Here is a 21,909-nt window from a genome sequence, read left to right on the forward strand (position 1 = left end):
ATCGTGTGCAAAGCCATGTGCTAGTGGCCCTGGGGGAGACAGATGAATCATGGGTTCTCAGAAGGCTTGCAGGCTATTGTCAGGGGTCCCATAGACATCAACACATTTTCCAAGACGAAACTCAAGATAATGGATCAGTTCTGCTCTGCCTGGTGAGCGGGTATAATCACTCTTGAAGATATTTTTTGGACAATCATTGCAAAGGACTATTTTTGGAGATGAAGAGCTTTTCACACTTTCCTTTGGATAGAAATGAATTCAGGGAGTTTGAAGTGCTCCCCACCCCTCACTGTGGCAATCAGCCAGTAAGGCTCAAACCCACTGAGAATTTGGTATTGGCCCCTCCCGCCTGTTCCCCATAGGGGACTAAGGTACAATGCCAAAGCATTTGTCTCAGTTCTCTAGGGTGCTATTTTACTGTTATTCAGACTGCACTGATAGCAATTGGTTCTCACCAGTAGAAATGGCGAAAACCTCAAGCTCCTGGTTCTGAGATTTGGGGTTAATGCCATCTAGAGCTAAAAGCAAACAATAGAGGGAAATAATCACCTTTTTGACATGGCTGGTTTCTGTCCAGGCCATTGTTGGGATTACAATACTGTATTTGTGCTATTCATTTTGAAAGGGAATAGGATCAGAAAGGAGCCTTCGTTTTCTGCATAGAGATTGCTTGGAGCTGTCTTCCCAGGAGCTCCCTTACTTTCTCTTCACTTCGTGCTCTGTTGAGCTTCTCCTACTGATACAGTGCCTATCTCCCTCTCTCTCCCTCTGCCACAGGAGGAGCAATTTCTAGACTCCTGATCCAACGGGAAACATCTAGAAGCCCTCTTGCTCAGGCAAAGCATCAGTACCCAAGAGGGGTACAGGCCCTCTTGGACGTGGCGGCTCATTTCTCTGCCGTGGCCCTGGAGCTTGGCATTCTCGTGTTCCCCGGTTCAGCCCCTGGACTCTGACACCCTGCCTTGCTTCGTCCTGAGCTCCAACTGTCTGCCCAGCCGGACTTACACTGAGCTTGTCTGGTTCTTTCCTGCAGCCAGCTGAGACATCATTGTCCCAGGATACCCCCAGTCCACGTGGTTCTAGCCCCAGATGTCCACCTCTGCCCTGCCCCCCAGCAGCCATGCAGCCAGTGAGCTGTGGATGAAAACACTGCTGATTGCAAAGGCCCACTCAACTGTCAGGAAAGCTCTCGGCTCATGGCTTTGTCTTTTGTCCAGCTCTCTTGGACATCCTATCTTTCCCCCAGCCCCTAGCCCTGACAGAGAGCCTCAAAGCTGTTTTCATCTCATCTGCTGAGGATCTGACTCACCCCATCAGACTTTTGGGAGGGAGGGAGCCAGCGCTCCTCAAGCCCAGAGGGGAGAAACCCTTAGTGGTGTCACGGTTTAGGTACATGCTCATAGAAATCCTTGCAGCTCAAGCTCTTCAAAATATGATTAGACCAATTTTACATGTCTAGTCACTGAGGCTTCAGTAGATTGGGACTATTTCTATATGTGCAAAGTGAAGTGGAGAATTGAGGCAATTATCTTCAGGCAAATGAATCTGAGCACTGTAATCAGTCCATCCTGATAACTGGGGAGAAATTGGCGTCATTCACTGTAGCACTGCTTTGCGTTAAAGAGAATTCTAAGATATTTGTTTGTTATATTCGCTTGGCTTCATTTTTCCAAAAGACAGTCCAGTGAAGATCAGGTCCTGCCTCGTGCTGGTGTTAGGATGTGTGGCCCCCTTAGGTCTCAGTCCGGTGTGTATATGGTTGATCTGGATGGGTTGATAATCAGATCAGTGCCCTAGCAGGGTGCATCCTTGGCTTCCTTGCGGTGGGTGCTTGGTTTCCACGTCAGGGTTTTCTTTTCACTTCTTCCTTCCTTGTGTATGAGAACCCGGAGGTGTTGGATGGGTTGGTCTACAAGGTCACCTCCACTGCTAGGATGATAGGATTGCTAATAGGGCCCGTCACTGACATACATTGTGCATGATAAAATGTGGGGAGCTAGGAGACTGAAAGAAGAGCCTCTCGACGTCAGAAATTAGAACGCATTGGAGGCTGGTGATTACTTCTGGACCCCCTCTTCCCCATCCATTGTTTTGGCTAAAAGTTATCATAAATTGGGAGTCCTTCCCTTTATTGGTCTAGAAGTTCCCTCAGGAAGCAGCCATCACTTCTCTCCCAGCTCTTCACAGATGGGGGAGGGAAGAGGAGCAAGAGAAGACTTTTTGGTTTTCGAAATGGCAGATTTGGTTTCTGGCATGTAAGGAGCCACATATAAAAAGAAAAGCATTGTGGTATGTGAGATTTGACTTAAGTGGAGGAGATCCTCGCCCTTAAGCAATAATCTGTGTATTTAGGAAGACAGTGGCCCAGCAAGAAGTCCAGCAGTGCCTCCTGAGTGCCTGGGCACCTGGTGGAGATGGGGCAGGGACCCTGGGAAAAGAGCCTCTGGGACAGGAGTTGTAGCCACCAGCCTGTCTCACACACTCACACTCGCAATTAGAGCACAACGGGAAGTTAATTAACTGCCAAAGTGTGCTTCTGACCATAAACATTCTAGGAATGAGGTGCTGTGTGGGGTTTGAGATGAACCTTGGAAAATACTTAGGGAGAGGCTGTCAGGGAATCTTCATCTTGTCACTTTGTAAATTTCTGACCTTGCTCAGTTAGTTAGAAAAACAAAAACAAAAGCTTCCTGTCCACAACTGAGATAAGAGAGTTTTGCAAGACATTTCTCTGTCCTCGGAGTGTTGTGGCCTTCCGTGGGTTCTGTAGTTTTAATTGCTAGCGGTTTCATTCCTGCTCAGTTAGTGAAATTGTGGCATCTTCCCAGTGTCTTAGCGTGACTGCTCTATAGCCTTAACAATCATTGTTTTAAGGGGCAAGTGCCTTCTTACTGCAGAGTATCTCAGCATTCTCTGATGTTTTGTCCATTTATTTTTCTATATTAATTTAAGAACCATTTTTGTCAAGTTTTATAAATGACCTTGGTGATATTTTGACTGGAATTGCATTCCATTTATAAATTAAGTTGGGAAATATTGTCATCTTTTCTGCATTTAGTCTTAAGCCGGAAGTATGGCCTCTCAATCTGTTCAGGTCACTGTTTCTCTCATTAAGGATTTGTGTTTTCTTCATGTGATTTTAATATGTCCTATGTGAGTTTAATATGTTAATATATATCATATATTTCCCAAGTATTTGATGTGTTTGTTGCATTGTGAGTGGGCTCTCTTTTTTTCATTGTATTTTCAGGCTGCTTATTGTGTATTTATAGAAATAGTATTGATTTTTGTATGTTTTTCTCATCTTCTGCCACTTTCAGAATTGGTTGGTTTATGAGGCAACCAGCAGCCTACTCAAGCAAACACTCAGAGAAGGTTCCCGAAGGATTTGGTAGAAGAGACTCCCTCATCAGGGAAAGAGTTGAACTAAGTCAGCAGTTTCCAAATGCCAGTCCGCAGTGAGATGAGAATATGAAAGATGTTGTAGTGGAGCGTCCATCAAGCCAAATTTATCCTGGGGAGGGACTTTTGATTTTGATTCTTGATTTTGAGGCTATATAAGCTCCTGCCTTTTAGAATTTTGATGTCATTTCTTTCTAGAAGGATTATAGATGGTAATTAGGGTTTTTGTTTTGCTTTAAGATTTTAGAATCTTTGAAAATAAATAAATCAGAAATGCTTATAGTAAATGAATGAATGAATAAATAAAACTGCTTGAATTGTACCCTCCCCAAAAGATTTTAGATTTTTTTTTTTTTTTTTGAGAGAGTCTCACTCTTATTGCCCAGGCTGGAGTGCAGTGGCACAGTCTCGGCTCACTACAAGCTCCGCCTCCCAGGTTCTAGCCATTCTCCTGCCTCAGCCTCCCGAGTAACTGGGACTATGGGCACCCACCACCGCACCTGGCTAATTTTGTTTTTGTATTTTTAGTAGAGACGGCGTTTCACCCTGTTAGCCAGGATGGTTTCCATTTCCTGATCTCACGATCTGCCCTCCTCGGCCTCCCAAAGTGCTGGGATTACAGGCGTGAGCCACCATGCCCGCTGATGTTGTTTTTTAGATTTTGCTTTCATTTAGTTTTCAGTGACTTTGTCTAGCAGATTAAAAAAAAAAGCAAAACAGCTGGCAACCTGATGTGAGTGCCACACATTTCTGTTGAAATATTAGCGTGGTCTGGCCGGGCACAATGGCGGAGATGTTGGTCTAAAATCTCAGAATCCAGGAACCTCCAATGCGGTGTCATTTGGGTTTTACAGTTGTGATATTTGGTAAATCTGGACTTCTTTTTATATTTTAAAATCATTTTTAGTTTATTATTTTGGGTTCTTCTAGTTAGTAGTGCCAGTTAGATGGATGTTTTTATTACTTATTTCGGCTTTCTCTGACTTCTTCATCCTTCGTCTATGCCTTGCGGTGTCCTTTGAAAGTGTATAGGAGAGAGAAGGGTGAAATGGGGGCACCCTCATTTTATATCTGTTTTTAAAGGGATTTTTCTCTAATGTCTTTTCTCTGACAGTATTTAGGTGGGCTTCAAAGGGAAAATAGATGGTATCTTATGGGAGGGCTCAACAGAAAGTTTGGAGGTAAGAAACCAGAAGCCAAATTTGGGACCACACAGGCCTGGATATAAATCTTGCCTCCTTCTGCTTCCTAGCTGACCAGTGGCTATGGCTGATGGTGGTGATGGTGCTGGTTATGGTGGTGGTGATGGTAGTGGTGATGGTGGTGGTGGTGATGATGGTGGTGGTGATGGTGATGATGATGTGGCTGTGGTGATGGTGGTGGTGATGGTGGTGGTGGTGGTGATGGTGGTTATGATGGTAGTGTAGCAGTGGTGATGGTGGTGTAGTGGTGGTGATGATGGTGGTGTAGTGGTGGTGATGATGGTGGTGGTGATGGTGGTTATGATGGTGGTGGTGGTGATGGTGGTGGTTATGGTGGTGGTGTAGTGGTGGTGGTGATGGTGGTGATGGTGGTGGTGGTGGTGGTGATGATGATGTGGCTGTGGTGATGGTGGTTATGATGGTAGTGTAGCAGTGGTGATGGTGGTGGTTATGATGGTGGTGTAGTGGTGGTGGTGATGGTGGTGGTGGTGATGATGGTGGTGGTGATGGTGATGATGATGTGGCTGTGGTGATGGTGGTGGTGATGGTGGTGGTGGTGGTGATGGTGGTTATGATGGTAGTGTAGCAGTGGTGATGGTGGTGGTGATGGTGGTTATGATGGTGGTGGTGGTGATGGTGGTGGTTATGGTGGTGGTGTAGTGGTGGTGGTGATGGTGGTGATGGTGGTGGTAGTGGTGGTGATGATGATGTGGCTGTGGTGATGGTGGTGGTGATGGTGGTTATGATGGTAGTGTAGCAGTGGTGATGGTGGTGGTTATGATGGTGGTGTAGTGGTGGTGGTGATGGTGGTGGTGGTGGTGGTGATGATGATGTGGCTGTGGTGATGGTGGTTATGATGGTAGTGTAGCAGTGGTGGTGGTGGTGTAGTGGTGGTGATGATGGTGGTGGTGATGGTGGTGGTTATGATGGTGGTGTAGTGGTGGTGGTGATGGTGGTGGTGGTGGTGGTGATGATGATGTGGCTGTGGTGATGGTGGTTATGATGGTAGTGTAGCAGTGGTGGTGGTGGTATAGTGGTGGTAATGGCCAAGAGGTGAGAGAATGAGGGGGCAGGATTTTGAGGAGCCCAGCCATGCAGAAAGAGCCTAAAATAAAGCTGGAGTTGGCAGTCAAGTTGGATTTTTTTTAATTTTACTTTCCAGTTCTCTTTTAGTGGCTTCTTAATGGAAAGCCTTAGAAGCCATAGAGTTTGGTCTGCACAACTGCACTGAGTGCCCACTCTAGGTCCTGTACTCTGTGAGGCACCGGGAATACGATTGTGAATGCATGCAGCGAGGGGGATCTGGAAATAATGAGTCATCATGCTAAGGAGGGTCTCATTACAATCTGAGCTAAGGACACTGGAAAAGAAACATGTTCTTTTGTTTTTTTTTCCCCCAAGTATACAGCAGAAGAAGCCGCCCTGGATTTGGGCAAAGCAGGGAATACGTTACTGAAAAAGTGATACGTGCACATTTGAGCTGAGAAGTGAAGGGTGAGCATGTGGCAGCAGGGGCGTGGTGCGGTTCCAAGTTGAGCAGTAGCCAGAGGGTGGTACAGTTCCAAGCTGAGGAATAGTGTATTTGCCAGCCCTCTGGCGGAAAGAAGCTAAGCCTGTTAGGGAAACTCACAGGTCAGCAGAGCTGGAGGACAGAGATGAATCTGGAGGGGTAGGCAGGGGTCTCTGGGCCCAGCAGGTCAAACTGCAGTCTTTCTGTTGTCTTGAACAGCCATAAACAATGGGAAGCCTTTGTCCTGATGGCCATGAGGGACTGAAATCAAGTTGTCTATTTTAAAGACCTCTCTGGCCACAGAGTAGTGGGATGGAATTTGAGAGGAAGCTAGAGTTGATAGTAGCTGGGTCTAGGGAGGTGGCTGCTTTTAGAAATACATAAAGCTGAGGATAGTGAGAGTGGCTTTTAGAGTTATTTAGGAGAGTGACTTACAAGGCTTGGTGATAACATGGATGTGGGGAATTGGCTGTGTCAGGATGACACCCAGGTGGAACTAGATGGAAGCTAGTACTTTTCACCAAGCTAGAGAAGCAGGGAAAGAGGCCCAGGTGTGAGGTAGCAGGAGGTCATGAGTTCTGCCATGTTGAGTGGGGTGGTGGGGCCAGGAGTTACTCTATGTTGAGTGGGGTAGTAGGGCCAGGAGTTCCGCCACGTTGAGTGGGGTGTTGGGGCCAGGAGTTCTGCCACGTTGAGTGGGGTGTTGGGGCGAGGAGTTCCACCATGTTGAGTGGGGTGGTGGGGCCAGGAGTTCTGCCTTTGGTCTGTTGAGAGCAAGTTGCCTTTGGGCTGCACGTGACAAGGTATCAGACAGGTAGAAAGATGTTCTAGGTCTCGGGCACAGTGGAGAGGCTGTCATAGCAGAAAAAGTCTAGAGCTAAGTGGGAGACAAGAGAGGAACACTCCGGCCGGGCGCGGTGGCTCACGCCTGTAATCCCAGCACTTTGGGAGGCCGAGGCGGGCGGATCACAAGGTCAGGAGATCGAGACCATGGTGAAACCCCGTCTCTACTAAAAAATAGAAAAAAATTAGCCGGGCGCAGTGGCGGGCGCCTGTAGTCCCGGCTACTCGGGAGGCTGAGGCAGGAGAATGGCGTGAACCCGGGAGGCGGAGCTTGCAGTGAGCCGAGATTGCGCCACTGCACTCCAGCCTGGGTGACAAAGCGAGACTCCGTCTCAAAAAAAAAAAAAAAAAAGAGAGGAACACTCCAAATTGGGTTTCCAACCAAAGTCGTTATCAACAGGAGTCATCCTGGAGCTGGAAGGCACTGGAGAGATCGAGTCTCAGCCCTTTTATTTCACAAGTAAGGAAACTGAAGCTTAGAGAGGGAGGTGGGACCTGCTCGTTAGTGGTAAAGCCACTCTTAGACTGAATTTTTCTAGTCCTAATTCTGTCTCTCAATTGTTTACTACACCAAGCAGAGAATCTTCCTGTGGAGGTAGAACATGAGCCAAGGGCTCAGATGTCAGCCCCCTTGATATCAGATCTATTTTTTGTCAACAACCAAATGAACAGCTTCACATTCTTTTCTTGATCACTTTAGAACTGACATTCCTCCAGCTCCTTATTAAAGAAAGAGTAAAGCAAGAGCTGGCTAGAAGTAGTTTGGAAGGTAGAAATAGACTATACCACGTCTTTAGTGATCAGCCTGGCACAGTCACATGGCAGCCAGGAAGAGTTTGGCCAAGGCTAAAGCCAGTATGACTTGGTGGCACTCTCTTTTTCTGTTGGTCCAAAGGCACCAGTTATTACTTAAAACTGGCCCCTAAAATAGGAGCATTAAGGTACAAGAAAGGCAAGTTCATTTTTCTCAAGATCCTTTTTCAAGATGTCTACACTGTGAAACTGATAACACAGCAGCAGCTTCTCCCAGCCGTGACTTCTTAACTTTAATGTTTAACTGCACATGCAATTATATGAATTACATGTATTATCTAATCATTTTAAAATATTAGATAAAGCTAAGGCTAATGTTTGCTTTGATGACACTGTACCAGTCACAGTTTTCATACACCACCTCTCAAATCCCCCAGAGGTTACCAACTTCACAAATGATGGGTTTCCATACAGGATGTCATAGTTAAAAACACAAACATAACTGTGTTTTCAAACACAGCTTTTCATGTGTTTCATTGGGCTTCACATTGCAGCCTTTTCATGTATCTGTATATCTTGGAGACCCTTTCCTATTGGTTCCTGTAGGATCTGCCTTGTTCTATTTCACCATCACCTCATTGTCTGGGCTGAATAAAGACAGTCAGCAGTCACATCCCTGTCGACGTGCATTCGGCTCTTGCCACTTTGTCCCTATTAGAAATTGCACGGCCGACCATGTCGTGGTACACACCTCCATGTAAATGTCACAAGTGTTTCTCTGGAGATGGTATCAAGCAGTGGAGTTGCTGCTCACAGGCCAACACAGAGCCTTGGCTACATGGCACTTCTCTACGAGGCCACCAGTGTGTCCCCACCAGCAGTGCCTGAGTATTTGTCTCCCATGCCCTGCTAGCACCACCCTCTTCTTTCTGGTAGAGGAAACAGTAAGACCTGTAGCACCCTCAGGCCCTCTATAAGTTAGGAGAGAGGTCTTAGAGCTGTTTTCCTGCTCTGCTTGTGGGACTGGGTTTCTGAGGCCCATGACCTTGGCTTCATCATTATTTTCTCTAGACTGTCAAGAAAAGAAGTTGAACTTCAGAGAAATATATCTCAGAAATTTGCCACAAGGAAAGGACTAGGGAAAACCTAACTAAAAGATGTTAGAAAAGAGAGGCCAAGTGTATCCGAAGTTATGTGTCCAGTTTTGTTTAGTCTTTCAGGAAGGTGACTGAGCTGTTTTAGAAATAACATACTCCAGCCAGGTGCGGTGGCTCATGCCTGTAATCCCAGCACTTTGGGAGGCCGAGGTGGGCAGATCACTTGAGGTCAGGAGTTCAAGACCAGCCTGGCAACATGATGAAACCCCATCTGTACTACAAATACAAAAAAAAAAAAAAGCCAGGCATGGTGGCGCGCGCCTGTAATCCCAGCTACTCAGGAGGCTGAGGCAGGAGAATTGCTTGAATCCAGGAGCTAGGATCATGCCACTACACTCCAGCCTGGGCGGCAGAGTGAGACTCTGTCTAAAAAAAGAAAGAAGTAACAGTTCAAACTGCCATTGGAGAACTCTTAATGGTGCCCCGATTATAAACTATGCATCTCTCCCTGATTATAAACCATGCATCTCCCTGATTGATTATAAACCATGCATCTCTCCCTCACCATCTGATCATTTTAAACCCAGATCCCTTCTGCTGATCCAGGATCTAAACAGTTTAGGCCGGGAATGGCCACAATTTAAAGAATGCTCTCCAGCCTTTGAAATTCAGGTCCCTGTTCCCCTACTCCCAAACCCTCCCCCTGCCCACTCATTGTAGGCATAGACGAGTTAGTCATGGTGTATAACTAGGGTTACCATAAAATTTGTCATCCAGCTGGGACATTTTTAAGCATGAAAGGCAGCGCTAACCAAGGGGATGCTGGGATGACAGGGGCAGAGCAGGCTGACTGGGCCCCCCAGCACTCCCGTCATGCCAGCATCAATGCTGTTGATAGTAGTATGACAACATTGCAAAAAAATGTACATGCTCATTCACATAACTATAAAAATAATTAGTATTAATGTTATTATTATTAGCACTTTTAAAAGAGAAGTAACTTCCCTTCTCCCACTATTTTTCAATAGACTTCAGTGTACTGAAAGTTCTCCCATTGAGAGCACTTATGCAGCTGGGTGAACTATCTACATGAAAGTGACATTTGCTCATCTGTCTTTCTTGCTGAAGTTACCGTCTAAAGGTAAGCAAAGGAACAAGCTCAGGAGAAAGAAAATGGAGCACTCTCAGAGACCTTTCCTGGGGCTCCGGATTGGGAGGAACGAGGCCTGTGGCCACCAGTTGTCGTGGCTTTATGCAGCAGCAGCAGTGGCAGGGACTCTGGGCTTCCACACTCCCCTCTCGCCCATGCCGGGAGCAATGCAGGCTCTTCTAGCAGGGCTAGGATGCCCCACAGCTCTGGGCCTTGAACAGGGTAGGGGTCCATTCAGACTGGGGGTTGCTGGCCTAGGGTTATGAGTGGCTTTTGTTGGCAGAGACTACAGTTAAACCCATCTAAGTGCCAAAGTGCCTTAGAAATTAGAACAAAAAGTACAGTCCCTTAGGAATATCGAGGTCATTTTTGCTCAGACCTCAATTATTTTCACACCACCTTCAGTTTTTGCCATATTCCTATACTGAAACTGCACTTCACCGTTCTCTCTAAGTCAGCTATTTCTTTATGTAAATACATTTGTTTTTAAAGGAAAGTTATGCAACTGCTATTGAAAGATTACCAGTATCACTGGCTTCTGGTTAAGTATTTTAAAAACACTCATGAAGACAAGTGCATGCTCTGAAAATGGCAACATGGCCGATGCCCCTCCAGGCACAGCCCTGAGCACCTCCTTGATCCTGTCCCCCATCCACCCAGTCTCTTCATTGACCTGAGAAACACTCGTCTGGGCTCTAGGAGAGATGGCGAGAGATGGTCTTGTATGACACAAAGATTTCCCACTAAAGGGGACAAATGATTTTTTGCTCCCCGTATCTGGTCAGGTGCCTCTTAGCTGAGAAGTGGTAGGAAGAGTTCTTATTCCTTCCAGCGGAAGCCGGTTGAGTTTCAACAGGGCTCAATTACTTGGGGCACATTTTCTTCCCATGACATTTGTCGTCTAATAATAAGTCAACAGATGGAGTTGTCTTGATCTGCCTTTACCATGACATTTGCTGCCACTTCACATGTTTATGTTTGCAGATGCAGCCAAGAAACAGTCGGTCGAACTGTCCCAAACCCCAGCGAGATGAGCCCGGGCGCTTCTCACTTCCTGCTGGCATGCTCTGAAGCAGTGTTCCAGCCAGAAGGCCTCTCACAGAACCCATCCACTCACCTCTGTTCTCACTCCCGGCTTTTCTGGGGATTGGGTGTGGGGAGCTGGGTCTGTTCTCCCATTGTGCTCTCTGTTCTTGATGGGATGCCAGAAAGTACAATGCTCTCTTCATCAAGTTCAAAAACAGGCAAAACCAAGTAATGCATACGTGATAGAATGTTTACAGCGAGCATACGATAAACTCAGCTTCTGCATTTGGTTTCCTCTGGCAGGGGCGACCACAAGGAGTGGGAGAAGGACATTCTGCTAGATGAAGTTCCTGGCTGTGTTCTTTCTTGGATTCGGCTGCATAGGGTCACAGGGGTTGAATGACAATAGTTTTAAATACTAACTTTTAAAAGTATATGTTCGGACTGCCTCCATGGGCCAGTGGCATGGACAGCTGAAACCAACCCAGAGCATTTGGGGAATGGTGGGCCTGCTGTGCTATGGTAAAAGGAGATTGTTTTGACAAGGCTGAGCTGTTGCTGACCAGCGTGGTGGGACTTTGCTCACCTGTCTTCTTTCTATACAAATTAAGAACCCTCAGAAGAGTTCTTAGCACATATTAGGCCCTCAGTAAATATGTGTTGAACAATTTTTCACTTGTGTATTTTTAACCTTGTTGTTACGGAAATTTTCAAGCACACCAAAGCAGAGAGGAGGCCAGCGCAGCTGCGCTGCCCGTCAGCTTCTGCTGCTCTGGTTTCCTCTGTCACCACACCTTTTCTTCTGGAGCCCTTCACAGCAAATCCCAGAAATCATAGTGTTTCACCCCTGGCAGTTTTGGACAGTAGAGTGGGTTCTTCTGTTCTGGATTTGTGGCTCTGATCCACCTAACAGTTTGTTCTTCCTGGGTTCTTTTAGGATATGTTGAAGCTGACCTCTTCTTCCCCAAAGACAGCGTGTCAGGAAAATGAAGCCTTTCTCTGTATCTCCCTGCGGGGGATTTCCTCACTGCATAGGTGTGTACTTGGCTGCACATTTGTCCTGGGCATTTTGCTGGACCCATATATCAATGACGAGAGAAGAAGCCGGGGCCTAGGGCCTCCATGCAAATGCAGGCTGATGGCATGGTTAGGGGAGCGGAGCCTAGTTCCTGTGAGCGCTAGGAGTGTTCTAAAGTGACCACCCATCTTTTGAACCCCCTTTCATGACTCCCAAGTTGATCATTGGTGCTTTCCCCCATTGCCAAGTCAGAGTGGACATTTTCCGCAGACAGTACCCCAGTGGACTGCAGCTCTGCCCCTTCTGACAGAAGGCACATTGGGAACATGCAGAGCCCACATCCAGGGTGACGGCAGTTGTCACCATCCATGTGGAAAGACCTGGCCCCAGCCAGCTGCTGGGCCTCTTTGCACTGTATTAATAGCAAGGCCATGGGGCCCACTGGGGTCGGGAGACAGAGAGGGAAGGAGGACAGCTGTGGCAGACATCACCCCATGCTCCAGACATGTGCACCCGTCACAGGCATACAGATGGCCACACCTTGACCTGCCGCTCCAAAGCCCCCCTAGCCCCTGCCAGCCTTCTCCTTGTAGGGGCAGGAATTGGCTCGCACTGACGACCCATTTGACAGAGGAGCCAAATTAAGAATGGCATGATTGGAATAGAGGGTTCCAGTGGCCCCATGTTCAGGGTCAGTTTACGCTTTTATTAGACACACACGGGCATGGGGGCCGAAAATGAGGCAGTGGTATTTAAACAGCTGGGGGTATTGGGTTCTATATGCCAAGGCTGGACAGATATTTTTAAATGTCACAGGCCAAATGGAAGCTCAGTTGGCGGCAGGATGGAGGGGCAGGGGGATTTGGAGGCCACTGCATTGCCGTGGCTAGATATGGCCAGGAGAGCTGAGTAGGATTAGGGCCTGGGAAGAAGCCAGCCTGGGAAGAGCCCGTGAAGAGGGAGCAGGAAGGATCATATGAGAAAGCGGTAGGCGCCGGGGTGGCAGGCAGGCAAGAGTGCAGGTGCTGGAGCCAGGGGCAGACAGAACTGTGTGAAAGCACCAAGGACAGGGCCAGAGGAGCCAGGTCAGAGCCCAGCCCTAGCTCAGGGGAATGTGCAGAGAACAGAGCTGGTGTGCCAGGGCCCTGTTCTGGTATCAGAGAGATGTGAGCGCTAACCTTAGCACCCCACTTTCCACCCTGGGGCCTTGGGACTACTTATTTATCTGCCAAGGCAGTTTCCTGACTTCAGGGAAGGGGCCAGGGGAGGATTAAGAACAAGCAGCACCTGACACTCAGAAAAGTGTCCCTAAATGATCGCCACCATTATTAATAGTACAAATTAATGGGTGGCCAGCCTCCATTGTGTGATGGAGCCGGAAGCTGCTCTCCAGGCCTGCTCTCACCCAGAGACACAGTGCGTTTCAGCCACACAGGAGTTCTTTTAAGGATAAATGATGATGACCACCAACGGTTAGGTGTCAGTAGATTTTACAGAAGCCTTTGGCCATTTGACTTCTCCTGGCCTCTAGTTTTCTGGGGCCTGCCTCTTCCTGTCCATGGACAACCGTAGCTGGGGGGCGACCGCCCCCTGTCGGCCAGCAGCACACACACCCCCGTGCCTGCCACCACCTGTGCCTGTCACTCATCTCTGAGTGGGGCCTGGCCTCCGTAGGCATTTGCACTTGCTCTCCCTGCAGTAAAGTGGAGCTATTATTATCTTATAAGAAACAAGGGTCATCATCAGAATTGGGCAGGGACCCAGCAACTGAGTTCTGGCCGGGGCCTCCTTGCCTTTGCTGTGACATTGGTCTGGGCGACCTGGGCTGATGGATGAGCACTGAGTGGCCAGGCCTGGGGAGCCATCATGGCTGCCTGCTTTCCTCTTGGTGGGCCCCGTAATGAGCTGAGCAGAAACACAACATGGCTAGGGCAGTTACCGTGGCCACCTAACATCTGTGCGTCCCTCGGCCTCCCTCATTCTTGTCAGCATAGGGATGACTTAGGAAAGCTGGAGGAGGCTCAGGCTGCTCTGAAACCTGGGCCTTGCTTTTCAGCACAAGGGATTCAAGAGAGGAGGAGGTGAGGGAGGAGGGGAATTTCTATTGGGGCTCTTGTGGGCCTCATGTGGCCCCTGAGTTAATCCCTATTCGTATTCAGAATTCCCTCCTTTTCCTTGGTGGGTCAGAGTTCTCTCTTGCTCATCCAGGCCTCAGAGAAGAATCCATGGCAGTTGTGACCACAGCTAGGCCTTAACTCCTTCAGGGCCATGTACATGAAGGCTCAGAAGATCCCCTCATCTTCTGAAGAAGTGAGAGTCTCCTATGGGCTTCCAAGGGACACTGCAGTTAGCCGTGCTCCAACAGCCTGCCCCATACTCAGGCTTCTTGGCACAGAGAAGCCCTTCCTGATTTATGGTGCCTACCACGTTCTAGGCATTAGAGAAATGCATTAATTTACTCTTCCTTGCAAGCTTGTGGGGAAACTGAGGCATACATAGGTCAAATAGCTTGCCCAAAGTCACACAGCAGGAAAGTCGTGGAGTCTGGATTTGAACTCCAGTGGTTAGTCAGGCTCCAGAGGTTGCCTTTCAAACCACTGTCCTCAAATGCTGCCTGGAAAATGACGGAGCTGATGGAGGGGTCCGAGGTGATGCTCTGGTGAGTCGGGAGCCTGCCAAGTCACAGGAGCTGGGGAAAGAGCCCACTGGACAGAGGGGACAGCCAGTGGAAAGCCCCTGAGGTGGGAAAGAGCTAGCCATGAACTATAGGGAAGCAGGAAACCAGTCTGGCTGCAGGAAGTGAGCAGGGGCAGGGGAAGGAGTTGGGGTAGCTGATGAGGCAGCACCATAAGGGCAGCCTGTGGCCGTGGCACTGGGGTCTGATCCCAAGTGCAGTGGGAGGCCCTGAGGCTTCTGACCAGGGCCCTGCTGGCCTGAAGGTCTCCCCCACTAGGAGATGGGATTCTCATGGCAAGAGGAGAGCCGGGAGAGCAGGAGCTGAGCTGCCCCACATTGGGTAGCTGGGGTCTGTTCACTGAAGGGGATCTGATATGGTTTGGTTCTGTGTCCCCACCCAAATTTCATCTTGAATTGTAACTCCCACAATTCCCACGTGTTGTAGGAGGAACCTGGTGGGAGGTGATTGAAGTATGGGGGTGGGTCTTTCCTATGCTGTTCTCGTGATAGCGAGTCTCATGAGATCTGATGGTTTTAAAAAACGGGAGTTTGCCTGCACAAGCTCGCTCTCTCTTTTGCCTGCTGCCATCCATGTAAGATGTGACTTGCTCCTCCTTGCCTTCTGCCGTGATTGTGGGGCTTCCCCAGCCACATGGAACTGTAAGTCCAATTAAACCTCTTTCTTTTGTAAATTGCCCAGTCTCAGGTATGTCTTTATCAGCAGTGTGAAAACGGATTAATACAGGGTCTATCTGGGAGAGGCTGCTTTTCTCTGAGGCCTCTTGCTTGGCAGTGTAGAGGAGGTTCACTAGTGCTTCTGGAATGTTCCTTGGCCCTTTGGGACTCAGCCTATAGTCAGAGCTGGTTCCTTAGGCTTTAGGTGGGGCACCCTTGGAGAACTCCCTGGGGTAGGTGTCCAGGTGTCATGTACGGCTCTGGTGCCTCCCTCCCTTCGTCCACCTAGTGCTTCTGGAGGGCTTGGCTCAGCGTCATCTTGGCAGCTGGGCCAGGAGGCAGGGCTTTGTGGGTTTTCCCATTTATATTTCTTTATAGGTGAGAAATGAGCCTCACCTGTGTGGCTCAGTGGTGAGCGCCTAAGGTCACATCCCCAGTTCCATGACGAAAAAAAAACACCAGGTCAGGTGCATGGGTGGCTGGCACTCACCGTGGCAACACCGTGAAGACATCTCTTTGCCATTCCTGGTGCCCCCCTTGGAGCAGGCATCTGAACGCTGGTGATTGAGAACCTGGGGGCTCTGATGGGGCACAGATACCGAAGCGCTCGCCACTAGATGACACAGCTGCAGTGACAGGTATGGACAAGCCTTCAGCACCCCTTTTCCAGGAGGGTCACCTGGGGTGGGGATGCGAGGACCCCTTTGCCCTGGGCACCTGTTGGACCTGAGTCTGGGTCCCAGCTGTTCTACCTCACACTGAGGTTGTGGTCACCTGTGTGGGTCCCGGTTTTTTGTTCTTGACAAAGGTTGGGACCAGAGGTAGATGGGTTCACCTGTTCTATTGTTTCATGATGGAAACAATCCTGGTTGGTTGCCTGGTTTCTGCTTGGGTTCCCATTCCTTGCCCTGGCCCTACAGGATTAGTGGAGCACCATAGCCCTGCCTCCTTTCTCTGGCCAGCCAGAGGGCTTCAGAAAAGGCTTATCTAAGCACTCTGTTCTTGAGGGCCCTGAAGAAGTTGACTCTGGCAGATGTCTTGTCTCAGATCACAAAGGCCTTGGAGATTGGGACTCCACACCCATTTCATTGAAACCTGCTCTTCCCCATCAGAAAAACGGCCATGTTTTCAAAACCATAACTGCTTCTCTCTTAAATCAACAATAAACAACAGCCTAAAGATTGCCCATAAAAGTAAGTTCCACTGATGGCTGTTCTGGCTGTTGGAAGCAAGATATCAAGTTGCAGTGTGGCCATGGGAGATCACGCCACAGGTGAGTGTGTGTGCACCTGGTTTCATTTCTATTATTAATCCTTTGCCCTGTTTTTCTCTTTCTTTTTATCCCAAACCTGTCTGCTCCCAAGGGTCCCTGTCTTCTCCCAAGGGTCCCTGGAACCTTCTGTTTATGCCCCTCCAGAACTCCGCTTCATCAGTGCCACGTTCCTGGGTTGAAAACCGTGGTACTTCAGCCTCTTCTAGATGGGAGTTAACCCTTACCCTCTGCAGGAAAAAGGTTTGATAAGCAAAGAGTTTGGTGAACAAAATCCTGGTGGAGGTAAGAGCTGATCTCTGACGTCCACTGGGACCTGGCTGCTCTGCAGGTTTCTGTATCACATTTTCTGCACATTAGAATTGGAGTTGGGGCGTATCTAGTTTTGAACAAAGGCCCAGCAGGCCCTCTCAGATGCACCCTGTCAGACAGAGCATACTGTGGATTCACCACTGGGCTTCTTTAAAAATGGCTTAATTCATTCTTGGTGGCTACCCCACCACCCAACAGGCACCTAAAATGAAAGGATTTTTGGTAGCTGGTTACTACCAAACCACCTCAGGCAATACATGGGAGACTCCAAACCAGCTGCTGTTAAAAAAAAAAAAGGCAGCAGAGCAGTCATAGAACAGACCCTTCTTACTGCTGCATACAAGATGATCCCATGGAATGCAGGCAGCCACAGCTTTATCCACATGTGCTCTGTGCATCTGGGGCTGCTAGGCTGGTTAGATTTGTGGGCTTCTTCCTCCTGAGGAGGCCCCTAAGGAGAGCCAGCCTGAGCCCTCACCATGTTCCTTCTCCGGCAGCACTCACAGAATGATCCTCAAAGGCTATCCTTCCAGCCCTAGCTGGGTTCCTAATTTTCCAGCTATTTCATATCTTCTTTATGTCTCGGTGAATGTTCCCAGGCAGAGTGGCCAGACAGACTCATACTGACGGTTCTCATCGGCCAGTTCCATCCTCCTAGAGATCTCCAGAATCAGCCACATGGACCTGATGCTAGAGGCCCATCAGCATTGGGGGACCCGGAGAAGCAGCTCAGGTCTTCAGCAGAAGCCGGGTGGTTCTCCCAGTGGTTTTCCTTGATTGTGAGGAACTAGCCTGCTGCTTTGCTCAGGAGTGAGCTGCCGGCTCCCCTTTGATGTGCGGCGTCTGTTCAGAACCAGGCAGGGGTGCCTCACCGCAGCAGCACTTGAGTTAGGCAGTGGTTCATGGACTCTTCTCCCGGGGCCCCACACAAAACACTGTTAGCACAGACCTGCCACTCAGATCAAGGTGGCCGGCAGAGCCATCAGAGAGTAGCCTTCAGAAGATGAATGGCAAGGCTAGCCGGCAGCACGTGAGGCCAGGGCCGAGACGTGGTGAACTGTTCGTGGCGCCCCAAGCCTGCTGCCAAGGCCGCCTTGAAGCTGAGATGGGCGGGGTGGCTGAGAGGCGAGTTTGATGTGCATGTTTGGGAAGAGGGCTCCATGGAAAGTGCTGTAGGGACCTTGGCTGGGGACCACGTGAGCCCTTGTGCAGAGAGAGCCTGTGTCTGTGGGTCTGGGGTCTACCGCAGGCCGCTGGGATGGAGCAGGGCTGGGAGGGTCGAGGAGGGGAGATGCCGAGTCAAATGGTGAAATTGGGCCCAGCCGCATGTGGGAGGTGAGGCGAAAGGACCCTTCCGGAGGGCCCCCCCTCAATCCTGTTGTGCCTAATTCAGAGGGTTGGGTGGAGGCTCTCCTGAAGGGCTCTGAAAAGTGCTGCAGCCACAGCTGTGTACCAGGAGTGGAGACAGGACAGCCGATACAAGAGGGGCCCCTGTCATGTCACCTGCTGGGTCCCCTGGAGCAGCCGGGCACTGGGGAATGGTAACCTCACTGTGCCGCGCCTCTGCCACAGTCTCCCATGGGTCCCCACTGCTGGAATTTTCACCTACCTCCCAGCCTCAGCCACAAGCACCTGCAGGATGCGGTGCCACCCACCCCGGTGCCCGCTCCCCTTCCAGAGGCTCTCTCCACCCTCACTACCGCCTCCTCGGGAAGGCCTCCCCCTTCCCCGACCTCACAGCCTGCTGGGTCTGGGGCTTCTGCTGGGGGACTTATCTGTTTTCCACCCCTGCTAGACTGGGAGCTCCAGGGCAAGGCCGTAGCTGCCTTGCGGATTGTTATGTTGTCCAGCTTGTCTCCACACGTGATACCCAGCAGGTGCCTAATAAACTTGTGTAGAAAGAGTGGTGGATGTTTCTTTTTCATTTATTCTCCACAGAGCCCAGCTCTGCTTGCTGGAGTCCTCGAAGCAAGTGCGCAGTGTCTCAGTGTCTGACGGGCCTGGGTTGCTTCTGACTCATGGTGGCTGCTTGGGGGTCATGCTGGAAACGTGGCACCCCAACTCCTGCGTGGAACCAGTTGTCCCCGCTGTGATTCCTCTGGCTGCAGCTGGCCCTGCCTTCCTGGCTCTACTGCAGTGGGGAGTCGCGGGCTCACTGTCTTAGGGCCTGTCTCCCTCACCAGACTAAACCCCAAAGGGCAGAACTCTCTCACACACTTAGGACAGAGCGGGTCTCAGGTTCTTGCTGGATGCACCAATGGATGAGTGGATGGACAGAGCGAAAAGATGAAAAGACGGGAAGGCAACTGGGGTGTGACAGGCGGGGTGGCCTGACCCTCCCTGTGTGGACAAGGCTTGATGGGAGGTGCTGGGCATGGCTGGGAGGACTTGGGGTGCAAGGTGTCCCCACGGCTGTCCTGAGGGCAGAAGCAAGGGTGAGCCTCGTTCCTGCCAGAGCCGGCGGAGTCTCCAAAATAGAGCCTGGACCCGCAGGAGCAGTGGCCCTTCCCAGTGCAAGAATGCCACTCCGAATTGAAAGTTCTGGGGGCTCAGGGACCCCTGAAGTCCGTCCTTGAGCCCTTCTAGTGGCTGTGGCCTCCCCTCAGGCAGGGGAAAGGGGGCCAGAGGGGAGCTTCCCCACGGGCCTCTGCAGGAGGCCGCCGGGCACACGGTGGCTCCACGCTGGGCACTGTCAGCAGAGGTGCCTGGATCCAGGCCCTGGTGGAGACAGCAGACCAGGAAACCAGAGGCCCCTCCACCCCCCACTGGGGCCCCATGAGTTACACCAGCCAGGCCCCACAGCTGAGGTACCGGGCGGAAAAGGCCTTGGGTGAATGGGGCAAGAGGCCAGGGGCGCTGGGGAAGGCCAGGAAGAGAGCAGAGGCCTTCGCTCACACGCAAGCGCACGCCCCAGGGGCACAGGTCTTGAGACATAGCTTGGGGCGGGGGTGGGGGGCTCCCTGCTTGTTCCCACCAAGGCTGGCACCCCAGCCCTCTCTTCTGGGTATCCCCCATGCCTGGGCTGTGCCGTAGCACAGTTCGTGGGTGCCCAGGAGGGGAAGGTGAAGGCCCGCCCTCAGGCCCTGCAGCCCTTGCTGCCCCCATCCCTGCTGCAGGGCTGGCCTCCCTTCTGTCACCGCACCTGCCACTCGCCCCTCTGTCTCAGGAAAAGCCACTGTGATTCCCTTCGAAGGCTGACCTTCCTTCTGGTGGCTTCTGCCCCATTCCAGCTCCCCTTTCCCCATGGGATCATTAGATACCGAGCCCAGCCGAGGGCCCAGCCATGTGGGGGTGGAACATGGCAGTCGCAGAAGAGGGGACAGCCCTTTTCTGCGTGGAGCTTGCTTCTGCAGGGGAGAGAAATATCACCAACAGGAAGTGGGTGGGCTGTGTCATGTGTGGAAAAGTGGCACGCCAGGAAATGAAGTGGGACAGGGGAGCAGCAGGGGCTCTCCCAGGCTCCCCTCCTGCGGCATCTGTGTACCCCTGGCCTTCACCCCAGCACTGCTGACCTTCGGGGCTGGTTCCAGCCCTGGTGGGGGCCGTCCTGGGCATTGTAGGGTGTTCAGCAGCTTCCCTGAGCTAGATGCTAGGAGCCACCACCACCAATGCCAAAAAAAGATAGATGCATTTGCCACCTGGCTGGTTGCTCTGTGTAAATGTGATCTAAACTGCTGGCCCAGGATGGTTGACACAGAGAAAGTCTGACTTTCTGAGGGTCCTGGTGATGTGAGGATGTGTAGCTTAATACAGAGTCTGGTGGAGAGAGGGAGAAAGACTGCTCTCCATAGGTGTGCAGAGAGGGTTAGCATATGCATGTTTATTTCCTGGCTCTTTCCAGGGGCTCCAAGAGGACCTTGAAGCAGTGACACCACCCAGGCCTTAGTTGGTGGCGCCATTCTCCCATAAAGGGAACCAGGCTTTTGGTGAAAATAGCTTATTCTGGCTGAGTGTGGTGGCTCACGCTTGTAATCCCAGCACGTAGGGAGGCTGAGACGGGCAGATCACTTGAAGCCAGGAGTTCAAGACCAGCCTGGCCAACATGGTGAAACCCCCATCTCTACTAAAAATTCAAATGTTAGCTGGGTGTGGTAGTGCACGCCTGTGGTCCCAGCTACTCGGGAGACTGAGGCATAAGAATGGCTTGAACCCAGGAGGTGGAGGTTGCAGTGAGCTGGGATCGCACCACGGCGCTCCAGCCTGGGGTGACAGAGACCCTGTGTCCAAAAAAAAAAAAAAAAAAAAGGCTTATTCTTTGGCTGGCGCGAGGACTGCAAGGTGAGCCCGAAGCATCATGTGGTGTCAGGAAGGAGGTGCCCCAGCAATGGCGGCAGGTTCCAGGGACACAGGAGCTGACAGAAGGAGCTCCCAAGGGTCACAGCTGGGACAGGGGACTAGCAAAGATGTGCTGGACTATGACCCAATTCTTAGACTATCCACGGGTCCAGACTGATAGAAATCATTCAATAAGTAGATGGAAGAGACAAATCTCTTGCACAGAATAATTCCAAATAATTCCGGTAGATACTTCCCCCTCAAGGAGATAGAACATAGCTCCCACCCCTGAAGTATGCACAGTGCTTAGTGACTTGCTTCCAAAGAATACATATCGAAGGTGGGAAACGGGCTTCACTATGGAGAAACCTGGGCAGCTGTGCCTTAGCCAGCGGGAGGCCTGTGTCATCAGGGATCATCCTGTACCTAATACATACCCTGGACACCATGGGATGAGGGGGTACTTCACGTGGTCTTCCTTCCCCAACCCCATCACTCCAGTGTACCCATGAACCAAACATCAGATCACCCAAATTGTGGGACAATCTACAAAAGACCCGACTAGCACTCCTCAAAATGGTCAAGGTTATCAAAATCAAGGAAAAGCTGAGAGACTCAGCTGAGGAGCCTGGAGGAGCCTCAGGAGATGTGATGATGAAATGTCACGTGGGCTTCTGGATGGAGTCCTGGAGCACTGAGA

The 21,909-nt window shown here is 50.5% G+C and overlaps 1 long non-coding RNA gene across 4 annotated transcripts in view; it reads left to right on the forward strand.

The window, feature by feature from the left end:
• LOC103243470 (uncharacterized) overlaps positions 1 to 18,837 on the forward strand; it is a 36,094-nt gene extending 17,257 nt beyond the window's left edge. For all 4 annotated transcript variants that reach the window (XR_005234876.2, XR_012088981.1, XR_005234877.2 and 1 more), the window contains 2 exons: positions 9,836 to 9,948; positions 10,942 to 18,837. This is a non-coding gene — a long non-coding RNA (uncharacterized lncRNA). The remainder of the gene's footprint in view (positions 1 to 9,835; positions 9,949 to 10,941) is intronic.
• Positions 18,838 to 21,909: the final 3,072 nt, after the last annotated feature.

Source organism: Chlorocebus sabaeus, chromosome 2 (assembly GCF_047675955.1).
Source record: "Chlorocebus sabaeus isolate Y175 chromosome 2, mChlSab1.0.hap1, whole genome shotgun sequence".
Taxonomy (NCBI): domain Eukaryota; kingdom Metazoa; phylum Chordata; class Mammalia; order Primates; family Cercopithecidae; genus Chlorocebus; species Chlorocebus sabaeus.